We start from the raw sequence: 13,567 nt of genomic DNA on the forward strand, positions 1-13,567 counted from the left end.
CCCAAAGGGACTTTTATCAGGCATCACATTGACTGCTTAATCAATCTTTTTTATTACTCCGTTTCCCATGGCTGATGAAGTGAATGGCAGGACTGAACCCTAGGCTTCCTAAACTCCTGCTGGAGCCCTGAATCCACTGATGATCTTCCTTCCTCAGACATTTAACTCTGCTCAAAGATGGTCTCCAATTAAGCCAACTCTCCTGTCGACTTCGGAGTTGAAGAAGGATTTGTCATGGAGATGATTTAGGGCTGATAAGAAAGGAAATGTTTCTCTTTCCTTTTCTTCCCTTTTCCACTAGAACAATTCAGTCCTAAAGTCAGTGGGGCAGAGAAAGTTGAATATCTACTCTGCAGTGGAGGTGGTGGCCCAGGCCAGAGTATCTCCCCTGAGTAGGTAGAGGGGGTATCCATGATTGGGGACAGCATGGCATGGGGTACTGCAGAGTCTAAATAGCTAAGGCAGGCCTTCGTGTGTGTAAGAGGGATCTCTTACCAGGTGTGGGAATCTCCTTGGAGAGGCAGCCTGGCATAGGGGCAGAGTCCACCCAGGGGGAAGGGAGTGTCAGTTTTGGGAGGGGGAACCCAGTGGATTCAGGGGGATGTCCTTCTGTTGCTATGGGGACATGAAGAACTACCTGAGTAAGAACATCACCACCACAGGGAGAGCCTTGTGTGGCAGTCACAGCCCGAGGTGGCAAGAAAGATAAATGCATGGAGCAGTGGCCCTAGGTGAGGAGGATGTCTGCTGGGGTTTGAATGTGGTTTGTCCCTGCCAAAACCCGTGCGGCGGCTAAAATTCCCAATGTAAGAGTGTTGAGGCAGTAGGGCCTTGAAGAGGCATCTGGGTCATAAAGGTTCCACTTTCATGGATTAATGGATTTTGTTGCTGTTGTTGTCACTGTTTTTGAGAGATGAGTTAGTTCTCTGGAGAATGGATTCGATCTTGAGGAACTGGATTAATTACCATGACAGCAAGTTGTTACAAATCAAGTTTGGCTTTCTTGGCTCACTCCTTGCTTCTTCCCTCATGCTGGGATCTCTGTCTTGCACATGCTCCCACCACGGGATACTGTCTATCATGAGGCTCTCACAGAAGCCAATGCAGGCACCATGTTCTTGGACCTAAATTAAACTCTTCTCAATAGGAATTACCTGGCCTCAGGTATTTTGCTATAGCAACACAAAATGGACGAAGACAACATCTAAGTGGGAGTTGATGGTATGAACTGGACTGTCAGAGTCAGTGGGATGAGTATGGTTTCAGCACAGTTGTGGTGGCAGGTTGAGCAAGCGAAGGTGATGAGGGTGTCTACAAGGAAAAGGGGGTCAGTGACTATGATGAGAGATTGACTACATATAGGGGGATTGAGAAAGTAAGGAGACTTAAGAACAATAGGAGGCAGAGTTCTTACTGTTGGAGTTGGAAGTTACAAATACAGAAATGGAGAAAATTTCCAGGCACAGTACTGCACACCCATAATCCCAAGTATTCAAGAGGCTGAAGTAGAAGGAAAACAAGTTCAAGGCCAGGCTCAGCCACCTAGCAGGACCCTCGGCAACCTAATGAGACCCTGTCTCAAAATAAAAAATATAAAAGGACTAAGGATGTAGCTCAGTGGTATAGTGCCCTTGGATTCAATCATGAGTACTGAAAAAATGAAAGAAAGAAATTGAAAAATTATTGGGTGAACTCATAATTTTCAATGTATATGGATAAATATAAAAATAAATGTAGAAGAAAATGTGTGTGTGTATGTTATGGCTTGGATCTTAAAAATTCCCAAAAGCTCATGTGTTGAAGGTTTGGGTCTAAAGTAATGGCACTGCTGGGAGGTGGTGGAAGCTTGAGGAGGTAAGGTCTAGCTGGAGGAAGTAGGGCATCAGGGGGTGTTCCTTTGAAAGATATTTTGGGATTCCATCCCCTGCCCCTCTCTCCTACCTGGTTGCCATGAGGTGAATAGTTTCCTCTGCCATGTTCTTCTCACCATGATGTACTGCCTTGCCACAGGTGCAAAGGCAATAAGGCCAAGCAACCAGAGACTGAAGCCTCTGAAACCATAGGCCAAAATAACTCTTTCTTCCTTTATGTTGATTTTTCTCCAGTGCTTTGTCACAGTGATGTAAAGCTAACTGACACAATGTGAAACATACATTTATACATGTGTGTGTATATATATATATATATGTATGTATATACATACATATATATACACATACATACATATATCTTTATAAACATAGATTGAAACCTTGTACTGAAGGAAATGATAGGGACATATTAAAGCAACACAGAAACTAGCTTCAATATAAAAATAAATAATCAGGGGCTGGGGTGGTGGTTCAGTGGTAGAGCGCTTGCCTAGCACATGTGAGGCACTGGGTTTAATCCTCAGCACCAAATAAAAATAAATAAATCAAATAAAGGTATTGTGTCCATGTACAACTAAAAATATCTTAACAATAAATAAATAAATAAATAAATGATCATTGAAAAGTAGTATAATCTCTTGAATAAAATAGGAAAGCATGAGTCCTTAGCAATATAAATATATGGATAAATTGAAGATTTAATGAAGGAAGAGATATTTATATATAACCTCACCCACAAAATATGTATTACTTACACCAGAGAAACTACTGAGTAAGTATAAAAGGAGTAACCTTCTAATGGAGAAAGGTGGCAGATATCACTTTAATCAAGTAATTGATGTGAACACCAGTTATAGGGAAAATTAAAGCTGTGTGCCTTGAATAGGGTGCAAATGAAAAGAATAAAAGATCATGAGAAAAGTTCCTGCCAAAGATTCATAAATTGAATTTTACGTTGAACCCAAATTGAGTGATTTTTACAAAATAATTGGTCTATAGTCTTTCAAATATATATACATATGGCGGTTAATTTGGCAAGTCAGCATGACTGGACTGAGAGATGCCTAGACAATTGGTAAAGTAATATCTAAGTGTCTGAGAGGTAATTGAGAGAGCAGATTAGAGCATGTGTTGGCAAACCAAGTGGGGAAGATCCCTACTGAATGTTGGGATGGTAGAAGATGAGGGTAACACTCTTTCTTCCCACCCCACTGTGGAGCAGGCATATGGTCTCCTGATGCCCTTGGACATCACACTCCAGGTTCTTTGACCTTTGCACTCTGTGACTTGCACCAGCTGTCCTCTGGGGTTCTTGGGCCTTTGGCCTTGGACTCAGAAGCTGGGGTAAGTGGGGTAAACCATCAGCCTCTCTCCTTCATAGGCTTCTAGCTTCCTGTACTAAGTGAGATGTGCATACCCTTGAAGGCTTCCCCGGCTCTTCAACCTGCAGCTGGCCATACTGGGATTTTCAGCCTTTGTGATCAAGTGAGTCCATCTAAGAAATGTGTGTGGCAGGGGTGTGTGTGTGTGGGGGGCAAGATCTTTTGGCTCTGTTTCTCTGGAGAGCCCTGACCAACACAGCATCAAGTCAAGGACACTAAGGAAAGACTTAGGAACCAACTCTTGCAGACTGGAGGAAATGGAAGTAATTGACAAAAAGATTCTCAAAAGCATTCATTCGCTACAATGGACTCATGGGACACGTGTTAAAACTTGAATAGGGTCTGAGAATTACACGGTTGCAATATAATAATATTATTTTAGAGCTTTTAATGAATAGGTTGTATTTTTTTTTTTTGAAAGAACATCCTTGTTTGAAAGAAATACTCAATAAGTATCCAGGGAAAATTGCTTCTCAAGGTCAACTTGCTGTCAAAGGGTTGAAGGGCAAAACAATCTTTGCACTGCTCTTGCAAAGTTTCTGTGGGTTTGAAGTTATTTAAAATAAAATAATTTTAAAACAAAATTAGTTGTTAGCTTGTTTATTTTGGGTACCAGGGATGTAACTGAGGGTTTGCACATACTCTACCACTGAGCTTCACCCCCAATTCCTAATTGTTAGTTTTAAAGAGAACAACAATACAAGAGAAAGGGGACAGAGAGATGAGGGGTGGGGATTATATTACATCCAGAAATACAGCACAAAGCTGGCAGTATAACCTTAACCAATACGATCCACACACAAATTCTCTCTTAGCAAACAGAATGTTCTTTGCAGTGGATTACCCACTCAAGTGGAGAATGAGGTAAGGCTACCACTATTCTAAACAAGACAACACAAAGCTTTTATTACTCCATTACTGCAGACAAACCCTAGAAAATACATACAAAAGCAAGTGCCAGCAAAAGGAAATGGTCACATTTCCCATCCCATCATTATTGAGAAAGTTTTCTCTCATTTCAATATTACTTTGTTTGAACTTTTGTTTGCAATTATTTTATGCTAAATTTATTCCCATTTCATAAGTTTTTGTTTCTTCAGTTTCTTCTGGGATATCTTTGTTTGTTTTGTGAAACCTCCTCCTCTGGTCTAGGATCAATTTTCTCTGTTTCAGTGAGGACCATCTCAGGGTGGTAGAAGAGCTCAGGTATGGGTGAGTCTGACCATGTGCTCTGTAAGTATGGTGGTGCACCTTGGTGCTTTGTTCACCAGGGTATGTTCACTGATCAAAGAATCTACATCTAACCCTTAAATTCAGCATTACTATGCATTTTTAAGCATTGTGCAACAAATATTCAGCACTCTTTTTGGACACCAACCCTGGATTTTACCCCACTGTCTGGCCTGGGTACCCCACCAACTCCACCATTATAACATGAGAATGGCGCACATTGCTTCTTAAAAGTGACATCTTTCAAGTACTTGTTGTCTTTTCAGATGTGCATACCCTTGATGGGCTGGGCAGTTTCACAGGGGTTCTTAAAGTGAACACAATAATTTGAACCTCTTGATATGCATGATTGTGTGGGGTTTTCTGGGTCAAGAAAGTAGCAAACCATTTTGGTACAATTAGTTTCCTCCTTTCATTTAAAGAAAAACCCCACTCCAGGGAGAAATTTTGGACTAGGAAAAGGTTTCCTCAAGCACTGTTTTAGGAGATAGGCAAAAATAAAATAAAATTGTGCCACCCTGGAGTGTAAGTATTATGAACTTTGTTCCTTTGAGTCTTTTCATGTGGCTCCTTTTAAAACAAAGCACCAACTGGGGATTGGACTTGGAGCATTGTGCATGCTAAGCATGAACTCTGTCACTGAGTCTACCCCAGTCCTACATATGAAAATTTAAGTGGGAATAGAGGTTCATCCTTATAATTCAGTGACTCAGAAGGCTGAGACAGGAGGGTCACAAGTTCAAAACCAGCCTCAGCAATTTAGTGATACCCTGTTGCAAAATAAAAATTAAAAGAACCGGGGACATAGCTCAGTGGTAAAGCACTACTGGGTTCAATCCCTTGTACCAAAAAGAAAATTTGACACTCAACAAATGTATTATTTCAACTCAATAAGAAAAGAAGGGGCTAGTTTGGGGAATTCCTTTGGCAGTGGTAGGTATCAAACTCAAGGCCTCATGTATGCTAAGCAAATACTTCACCAGTAAACTACATCTGCAGCCCAAGAAAGGGTTAGTTAGCACAACTACCAAGTCACAAAGAAAGTAACAGTAAACCTCATCTCACATAATACAAATGGTGTAAACTGCATAAAGAAAGAAGAGTCAAGTGAAAACTAAAATGAAGAAAGGATAGCCTAAGAAAATGTGGGCTATGCACAATCTAAGAGATAAGTCATAACTTCTTAACTTTAAGTTGATCTTATTTAAATGCTCTTCTGTTGTTGTTGTTGTTTTCCCCACCATGAACTCTTGGATGGTCTGGGATACTTATTCTTCTATGACAATTTTAAATTACATTTTTTTTCTTTTTAAGGACAGATATATTAGAACATAAATAATTGAGAACCACTTACCTGGAAAATAGGCCAGTTATAAAATCAACTGATTAAAAAAAAAATCATTCAAAAAAAATTGCCATGTCAAAGCCAAGCGTTTGTGATTCTGACACACAAAGAGCTCTTACAAAGAAACAGGAATGAGACCAATAACCAGCATGTGCTGCCTGCCTGTCAGTTGCTTTATTTTTCCATCTTTCTATCTCTAAGGGAGGTTTGCTCATCTTTGGACAGAACTTTTAGAGTTCTAAAATACTATTATGTTATAATTCCATATCTGTTAAAGCCAAGCAAGCGATGACTTTGCTGGTGACTAATACAAAAAATGGTGATTTTCCTGCCAGTGAGAGAATTAAATATTTTTCTCTCTAGTGCCGTTAAAACTGAAAGAAGAATGTTCTTATTCATTTAGTTTTTTTTCTTTCCTTTCTCTCTGTGAGAAATTGCTTAAAAGTTTCCATGATGAGCTAAGTTGCAGGGTTTTTTTTTTTCCATTCCTTTTTTTTTTTTTAAACAGGACTCAATGTTATTGTGCTTTGTTAAGTAATTCTCCCATCTGAATTTCAGACTTTTTAAGGTGGACTATTTTCTTAGTTGCAGTCAGTCCACTTTCCCCCTTTTCTTTTATTTAGTAAAGTTATGCCCCATTGAAAAGAAAAAAATAATGACACAGAGTTGGCAACAGAGGAGGAAAATAGAACCTCACTATGTGTCTAAGACTGTCTGCTCACTTACTTGTTACACCCATAAGAGAACTTGCTATTTTAATTCCAACTCTTCTTTTCTTCCTTGGAATATAAATCCAGACTGAAGATAACATTTGCAGCATCCAAGTCTCTGTTGAAATCCAAATCTAGAATCTACAGAAATTCTAGACAGCATCTGTGATGATGAGGGCCAGAGACAAATTAGTTGTCCTCAGAAAGAATGTGCTGGGAGAAAATACAGGATGGAGTCAAAGAGCATCAGATCTACAGCACACGGGCTTCCAAAAAGCTTCCGAGCTTTTCTCCAAGTTTCTTCCCTCTTAGTCTCGGTTTCTGAAAACTAGTATCTATCTCACAGGTTTATCCTGGAGATTAGATCAGATAATGTGTATAATTTAGCCAAGATCCTGGTACATAGTAATATCTCAATAAATGCTCATTGTTATTATGTTCTTTATATAAAGACATGAGCACTAGATTAGCGCAGTGGCTATATTTCTGGGTATCTCTCTTCTGGGAAGTCATTTTGCCTACACTGTACAATGTGGAATCTAAGCCAGCAGAGATTTTCAAACTGTTTCTCAGAGCCCAGGGATTCCACAGAGTGGCTTCATGGGTTGTAGAGAATCCATGTGAGACTGGGATGATGGGTGAGATTGTGGGCCTCCACTCCACTTTGATGTTTTTTAGGTTTTGTTTTTTTTGGTTTGGTTTTGTTTTATATAAAAGGGACCTGCCTAAAATTCCACTTCAAAACCCTCTAATCCTTTAAATCTGCAAGGCTGTTACAATTCTATTATTTCGTGGGCATTCTAGCTTTTTAAAATGACTTTTACCAACCTTTTAGTAATCTTTTTTCATTACCCATCCTTAGACACCTGATCCCTCCCGAGAGACAGAAAGCATTTGTGAAGCCACATCTATTTCATAAGGGATTACTTTGGTATTCTACCTTCTGAAAGGCACTTGCATTTGAAAAGAGTCTAAACATGAAGAGGAAAAATATAGTTTGCATTTCCAGTCCCAGAAATCCTGGCACTACAGGGAAAACTTTGCCAGGTGAACTTGGAGCGAGGTCTTTTGCAAAACTGCTAAAATGACAACTCTAGCCACTGCTTATATGAGCTGGTAACAGTGACTGGCATTTGTGAAGAGATTCTGGCTGACTTACACAACAATTTCATCTCCATGTTCTCAGTCTCTTAACACAAGTCTCCTGTAGTTGGGATACTACTTTTTTCCCATGTGCATTTTCAAGCCAAAGACAAGGAGGCCCCAGGTGGCTCAGTGACGTGCCTCAGTTGGCACACTTAGGCCCTGACTCAAGTGTTGGGCTCTTTCCCCAGGACCACGCCGCTGCCTCCACCCATTCGGGAAGCCAGGCCTGCCGATTACTCAAGGCACAGACTTTGGAACACTCCCTCTGCAGAAGTGGTACAAGCAGGACCGCTGGTTTTTCTGATGCTTCCTCCATAGGAATAAAGGAATGGCTGTACCAGACCTGTCAACTCTCAATGAGCTCTTTGTGCAATTAAATTCCAGAGTTTTTATGGACGATAATTGCAGAGAAGGCTGCTTTTCTTCCCCAGAAGTTATGGTCAAGAGGTTGTTGTTTCAGCAGCGCCTGGCATTGCTCCAAAAATCTCTTGTCCATATGCACTATGAAGGCAGACTTGTGGATCAAATCAGAGAAAAGGAGATAGGAAAAGCTCCAGGCAAACCAAGAATCCCTTTTTTAAAATTAATTTTTCTCTCCCTGTCAAAATCCTTGGTGACACAACATTTTAAAGTTCACCAGAGTAAACATGAAAGTTATGAATTACCGGAGGAAAATTACCTTTTCTATTTTATTTGCATTGAGCAAAGTTGCCTGGTTTTTACTTATACATCCCAGCAAGACAAACAGGGATCTCCCTCTCTCTGCTTCCTGACCATGGAACAGCATTCTTCTGCCACACCCTTCTGCCATGATGTTCTACTTCACCTTGGACCCAGAGCAACGGGATTGGCAGACCATGGACTAAAATTGTAAGCCCCAAATAAACCTTTCCTCTTCTAAGAAAAGACAAGCTGCTATGAGGACATATGTGTAATAATCCCTTAATTTGTGTTGAAGGAATGAATATGTTCTTTAAAGATGGGGGATAAGAAATATGATAACAGAAGCAACAGAAACTTGGTAGCTTCTTCTGGGATTGCCCTTCATTATGACTTGTCCTGAAAACACAAACACATAACACTGAAGTTAATTGCTTACTGCACACAGATCATCGATTTGACCCATGGACTATCTAAGAAATTTGGAGGTGTGGTTGAAGGTAAGTCTTTCAGTTAGAAATTTGAAATATAATAGTTTAACGCTGGTGCACACAGCAGACACAGTAAGGCAAGAGTTTTGAAATAGGAGTATTGCAAAATCTTGGAAAGAAAACGGTGATTTGATACTATTGGATGATGTTCATTCAAATGGGTTCTTCCAAGGGTATTTGCAACTCTTATCCTAAGCAAAAAAATTACCTGAAATGGAAAAGTCATGGTGATGAGGACGGTGGAATAGTAACACCACATGAGGGGAGGTAGACAAATATACAAGCAGATTCATCTAGATGAATGGTGGTTGAGATACCGTGACTTTAGACAAATTTTAAAGGCACAATTAATAAGATGACTCTGAGGGCTTAGAATGGAGTTACTGGGTGAATGATGATGTCATCTACTGACGGGGGGAGACTTGGAGGCAATCAAGTATGAAATTATGAGATTTGTTTTAGATGGGATATAGATCAGTGGTAGAGCATATGCATACCATGCAGAAGGCTCTGAGTTCAACCCCCATACCAATAAAAATGCTTTATTGCTCTGTTACTATTAAATTTCACATGCCTATTAAACATCTCATAGAAGATATCAGGTTGCCTGGCAGTTGGATATTATGAATATGTGCAAATGGGACAGATAAGATCTCATTTGGGATTCATCATCATATGGATGGTATTCAAAGTCGTGGAATTTGGTGAAATCATCTAGGGAATGACTGTTAAAAAATAATAATAAAAAAAAATATTTAAAAGGCTGATTATCAAACCCTGGGGCTGGTGATGAACTGGAGCTGGCCCCAGTCTGCTAGTGAGAGCTGATTGGGCACATCTCTTCCCAACTCCCCATTCAGTGACATCATGCTAATAGCTTGAATTCAGCTACAGTGGAAATATTTGCACCATGAAAATGAGAAAACACTGTATATCAAGATGTTCTTGGTGTCCGCGCGTGGGTCGGGGTGCGCGTCCCGGCCCCCGCGGCGGCGGCAGCGGAGGCTGCAGGACGAACCGAAGGGTCAGCCATATTTGATGGTTTTGTGGCTTTGATCGGGAGTTCTCGGGAGTAATTTAATGCCGAAGGTCGCTGCCTAGTGGAAATAATATAGTACGTCATTAATAGGGTGCCGAGCGCAGTGCTACTATCCCACCAGTAACTTGGGCTTTGCAGGGGCGGGGGCCAGAGGAGGAGGAGAGGATGATGTCTGGATCCTGAGAATTGATCTCTGTTGGATCAGCTGCCTGCTGCTTCCCGGGGAGATCATGAAACGAGGTCGCCTTCCCAGCAGCAGTGAGGATGGATTCTGACGACAATGGCAGCCTGTCAACTACAGGGTCCCAGAACTCCCATCCCAGCACAGGAGAAGTTCCTGCTCCAGACATGAAGACCAGAAGCCTTCAGAGGTGTTTAGGACAGACCTGATCACCGCCACGAAGTTGCATGACTCCTACCAGCTGAACCCGGACGAGTACTAGGTGTTGGCAGATCCCTGGAGACAGGAATGGGAGAAAGGGGTCCAGGTGCCTGTGAGCCCCGGGACCATCCCGCAGCCCGTGGCCAGGGTTGTGTCCGAAGAGAAATCCCTCATGTTCATCAGGCCCCAGAAGTACATAGTGTCCTCGGGCTCCGAGCCTCCTGACTTGGGCGACGTGGACATCCGGACGCTGGCCGACAGCGTGTGTCCATACGACCTGAACGACATGGATGCCGCGTGGCTGGAGCTGACCAACGAGGAGTTCAGGGAGATGGGAATGCCTGAACTGGATGAGTTCACCATGGAGAGGGTCCTGGAGGAATCTGAGCAGCGAGGCTATGACAATATGAATCATGCCATCGAGACCGAGGAAGGCCTAGGGATCGAGTACAAGGAAGACGTGGTCTGTGACGTCGGCCAGTCCCCCGAGGGTGAGGACGGCACCGAGATGGTGTTCTGCGACAAGTTGCAACATCTGTGTGCACCAGGCCTGCTATGAAATCCTCAAGGTGCCAGAGGGCAGTTGGCTATGCCGGACCTGTGCCCTGGGAGTCCAGCCAAAATGTTTGCTGTGTCCCAAGAAGGGCGGTGCTATGAAGGCCACCTGCAGCGGAACCAAGTGGGTCCAGGTCAGCTGTGCCCTGTGGATCCCTGAGGTGAGCATTAGCAGCCCCGAGAAGATGGAGCCCACCACAAAGGTGTCTCACATCCCCAGCAGCCGGTGGGCGCTCATGTGCAGCCTCTGCAACGAGAAGTTCGGGGCCTCTATACAGTGCTCCGTGAAGAACTGCCGCACGGCCTTCCATGTGACCTGTGCTTTTGACCAGGGCCTGGAAATGAAGACTATCTTGGCAGAGAATGATGAAGTCAAGTTCAAGTCCTACTGCCCAAAGCACAGCTCCCACCGTAAGTCTGAGGAGAGCCTTGGCCAGGGGGCCGCGCAGGAGAACAGGGCCCCCGAGTACCCCCCCCCCCAATCTGCTGGAGCCCTTTGCCAGTCTGGAGCAGAACCGGGAGGAGGCCCACCGGGTGAGCGTCCGCAAGCAGAAGCTGCAGCAGCTGGAGGATGGGTTCTACACCTTCGTCAACCTGCTGGACGTGGCCCGAGCCCTGAGGCTGCCTGAGGAAGTGGTGGACTTCCTGTACCAATACTGGAAGCTCAAGAGGATGGTCAACTTCAACAAGCCTCTGATCACCCCAAAGAAAGACGAAGAGGACAGTCTAGCCAAGCGGGAGCAGGATGTCTTGTTTAGGAGGCTGCAGCTGTTCATGCACCTGGAGAGGGTTCGGAACCTCACTTACATGGTGACCCGCAGGGAAAAGATCAAGCGATCTGTGTGCAGAGTCCAGGAATAGATGTTCAGTCTGTACACTAAGCTCTTGGAGCAAGAAAGAGTTTCAGGTGTGCCTTCTTCCTGCTCCTCCTTCTCACTGGAACACATGCTTCTGTTTAATAGTCCTTCTGTGGGTCCCCAGGCTCCCAGGATAGAGGACTTGAAATGGCATTCTGCGTTCTTCAGGAAACAAATGGGTACTTTCTTGGTTCATTCCCTGAAAAAGCCACATAATCGAGACCTGTTGCAGAACAGCAGTGGGGGCGAGGGCAAGGCCCTGTCCAGGCAGCCAGAGCTGTGCAGAGTGAGGGAGGGGCTGGGGGTCCCAGAGAGCTTTCTGAGTTTTGAAAAGACCTTTGCAGAAGCACGTCTCATATCAAAACAACAGAAAAATGGTGTGGTGACACCAGACCACAGGAAAAGAAGAGACAATCGTTTTCATTGTGATCTCATTAAAGGAGACTTGAAGGACAGACCTTTAAACAGAGTCACAAGCCTATCAGGTCCACAGATGTGTCCCAGACGCATCTGGACAACACGAGAGCCGCCCCTCCCCTGGAGTGGGGCAGTCCCGCCTGGAGCCAGGAGGGACATGGTGCCCAGGTGCAATGGCTCCCTAGTAAGAGTGACCTGTAGTCAGACCACAGTCCAAGTGCCTACAACACCTGCCAGCCCAGGGAAAGACTTGTGGGGGGGGAGTTCCGGATTCCAAAGAAGGAGGAGCGGCAGCAGCAGGGAGAGGCCCCCAGGGCACCTGCCACCAGCACTCAGACTACCCCTACCTGGGCCTAGGCCAAGCTCCAGCCAAGGAACGAGCAAAAAGCAAATTAAAGCCTGACAGCGAGAATGACGGGTATGTCCCGGATGCAGAAATGAGTGACTCGGAGAGTGAGGCCTCGGAGAAGAAGTGTGTCCATGCCAGCAGCACCATCAGCAGGAGGACAGACATCATCAGGAGGAGCATCCTGGCCTCGTGATCCCTGGCCTGTCGCCGTGTGCTGGGGAGGTCTAGTGGCAGGGACAAGCAGAAGCCTTTTATTCCTTAGCTACACAAACACATTTTTACAATTCAGATTGAATTTTTTTTCCAGAGTCATTTATAAATCATCGTTGTGAGAAGTTTGTGTTACTTGCAGCTTGTTGAGGAGACAGAAGAATAGATTGTAACTGTTAAGACATGGTAGATTAGCACCTGAATTAAACACTACACAGGATGAGTGGAGTCAGTGTGGACGAGGGTAAGGCTTACCCACGCCTCGTGGATGTCTGTTGCCCTCTGCATTCTTCCCAAAGCACAAAATCCTGGTTCCCTGAGTATATAGAATCAGATAGAACTCTAATGAATTAATACATTTATAGAAACAAACCCTCTCGTACCAATTGTAGCCCTTAGAGCTCGTTTTCTAGGACTGTGGTCAGCCTTGAAATGGTGTGGCCCACGAGGCGGTTCAGCTGCATAGACAGAGGCAGCAGCTCTGACCCTGAGCGATGCTAGGAGACTTGTGTAACCCAGGAGCCAGGGAAGAGAGAATTTATTAAAGATCATTACTGGAGTCACTGTAGGATAGGGAGAGCTGCTGTGCCTGAAGAGGCCTCGCTCCTGAAGCCTGTGAGTGGATGTGGGATGCAGGACTGGCAGAGAGTGAAGCCACCTAGAAAGTGCTCTGTGAGAAAGGGCAGCTGGAGTCCCACTTTCACCAGTCCTCCTGACCTTCCTCTTCCTTAACCACTGGCTCTTGGGCCAGCTTAGGTTTCCCCTGGCCATTACCAGGACCTGGCCACCTGGCTATTCAATTCAAGTGATGAACTTCAGACTCTGGTGACTGGTACTTCCCAGAGCCCACCACTAGTGCATATGTTGGGGATCTGGGCTTCCAACATGAACGGATTCCTTAATAAAAAGGGAAAAAAAGAAAA

General features: G+C 44.0%; 1 pseudogene; it reads left to right on the top strand.

Moving 5' to 3' along the window:
- Nucleotides 1-10,104: 10,104 nt before the first annotated feature.
- On the top strand, nucleotides 10,105-12,627 carry LOC113186539 (protein Jade-1 pseudogene; annotated as a pseudogene).
- The last annotated feature ends 940 nt before the right edge of the window (nucleotides 12,628-13,567 follow it).

This window comes from Urocitellus parryii, chromosome 4, assembly GCF_045843805.1.
Source record: "Urocitellus parryii isolate mUroPar1 chromosome 4, mUroPar1.hap1, whole genome shotgun sequence".
In the NCBI taxonomy this organism is placed as follows: domain Eukaryota; kingdom Metazoa; phylum Chordata; class Mammalia; order Rodentia; family Sciuridae; genus Urocitellus; species Urocitellus parryii.